This window comes from Haemorhous mexicanus, chromosome W (assembly GCF_027477595.1).
Source record: "Haemorhous mexicanus isolate bHaeMex1 chromosome W, bHaeMex1.pri, whole genome shotgun sequence".
In the NCBI taxonomy this organism is placed as follows: domain Eukaryota; kingdom Metazoa; phylum Chordata; class Aves; order Passeriformes; family Fringillidae; genus Haemorhous; species Haemorhous mexicanus.
The window spans coordinates 2,883,073-2,885,544 of record NC_082380.1 but is presented as its reverse complement, the minus strand read 5'-3'; positions in this window follow the sequence as shown (position 1 = coordinate 2,885,544).

The window sequence follows — 2,472 nt, the reverse complement described above, 5'->3', positions numbered from 1 at the left end:
TAGTAATCCAAGTACAAGTATCGAAAAGCCTAGCAAATTGACTACATCACACTGCCCCAGACATGCCAAAGCAAGCTCTGTGCTGACCATAATAAAGGCCACCACAAGATAATTAAAAACCTACCCTGTATCTCATGCTACAACCCATAACACCATCCTAAGCCTCAAAAAACAAATCCTATAAAGACATAGTACCCCTGAAAAAATTAAGTCAAACAACAAAATTCATTTCAAAAACAACCTTATCAACACCTAGGCTAGGGAACATAGCATTAAGCAAGTGTACCATATTCCCTGCCATACACTGACTACAAACAAAGTAGAAAGATAAAACAAACCAATAAAAACCACCTTAAAAGCCTTAAGTAAAAAATCTTTCAAAAATTAAGAGCAACATCTAACAAAAGCCACCTAGTTAACACCCAAAACTCTACTAACCAAGTAAGCCCTACCCAATCTAAGCCTTTGCATAAAGTAAATAGAGACAAAGTCCCAGTAGTACATATCAAAAGTTTGTTAGAAAAGACAGTTTGGATCAATTCTTCCTCAAATACAAACCCATTTGTAAAGTTGTTTTTACTCAAAAACCAAGTTGCACATAGTAAATAATGCAAAAAAATAAAAACCCACAATGTATACCTCAAAATGATCTAATTGTTGAGAACTATGTGTTAATATCACTGTTTGCTGAATACTACTGCTATTGTCTGTGTATAGCTGTATATTAGATGTATAATATATGTGTTTGTAAAGTCTAAATATATATTAGTTTTAGTAGTAAGCTGACAATATAAGAAGTAGAATGTCCTGAGTTGACTATATAATGCTTTTATCCCCAATCGTCTTGTTCTGTTTATGCTGAATAATAAGTTTTGTTTCAGACACTGCACTCACTCCTCCACATTCCTGCTCCTGGACTGTGTTGTCTGCGGACAGACAGACAGCAGGACAGAGCTCTCCTTTGTTTTAGTTAGTTTTAGCTAGCTGAAGCAAAAAAGTTCCCTAGACTGTGGGGGTTTTTTTCCTTTTCTTTAGACCTGTTTAAACCTGCTCTAAACTGAACACCCAAAAGAACACCAACAGCTCGCACCTGTGGCCCACCGGGCCAGGCCTAAACCATGGCATTTCCAACACCAAAAAGACTGATAAGAGACTGAGTAAGCTAAGCTGCAACCCAGGGAGGGGACTTTCTGAATTTATTGTCTCTTTTAAAGCAGCAAGGGGTTTTATTGTTTAATATTGTTTAGGCTTCATTATTTAATAAGCAAGTTTTTTCCACTTTTCTCCAAAGAAGTATTTTCTCCCAAACCGATTAGAGGGAGCAGCCAATTAAACCTGCTTTTCTAAAAGAGCCCCTTTAAAAATTCTCTCCCAAATTTACCCTAAACCAAAACAATAGGTCAAATTTGTGCTATGGTTTCCACACCCACCCCCCTCATCACTATTCCGGCAAGGACTCGGATTGCTCAACTTGTGCCTTTTCAGTCATGAGTCCCCAGGACTGACCAGTGGACTTGTGGAGATGGCAGCTTCAGATCCACAGGACTGCCACAAGTCTTCTGGTCTGCAGATATTCCTGCTCAGCGACCAGAGATGACAGGTACCCTGATTCTACCGGGTGCCAGCCGGCCTCAGATCCAGCTCTGAGGTTTGATCGACACAGGGGCTCATGTGACAATCATCTCCTTCTCTGCGTGGCCTCCTACATGGCCTTTGGTTTCCATAGGTTTGGCCATCCAAGGGATGGGGGGGTGCAACACAGACCTTTGTAAGTCAATGGTCTGTGCTGATCAAAAACGTAGATGGGCAGACAGCTGCAGTTCAGCCCTATGTCACTGCAGCTCAAATCAACCTATTGGGGCGGGATGTGTTGGCAGCCTGGAGGGTACGGATTGGGACACATTTTTGATTGGGGTCACTGTGCTGAAGGGCGCAAAGTATTCTACACTGCCTTTAGGGTGGCTAGTGAGCAGATCCATTTGGGAGAACCAGTGGCCCCTGACAAAAGAAAAATTGGTCTCCCTTCATGAATTAGTTCAGGAACAATTGCAACAGGGACACATTGAGCCTTCTACTAGTCCCTGGAATACTCCTGTCTTTGTGATAAAAAAAAAATCTGGAAATGGAGGCTGCTACAGGACCTCCAGAAAATTAATGCAGTGATAGAAAGTATGGGGGCATTGCAGCTTGGCATGCCCTCACCCACCATGCTGCCTATAGGACGGGAAATTTTGATCATAGATTTAAAGTATTGTTTCTTCACAATTCCTTTGCATCCTGATGACAAACCAAAGTTTGCCTTTACAGTGCCTTCAATTAACAATGCTGAATCTGCGCAGAGATATCAATGGAAAGTTTTGCCCCAGGGCTGTAGAAACAGCCTGACTATTTGTCAATGGTATGTGGCTTGGGCCTTGTCCAGAGTCTGCAAGCAGTTTCCTGACGCATATCGCTATCACTACATGGATGACA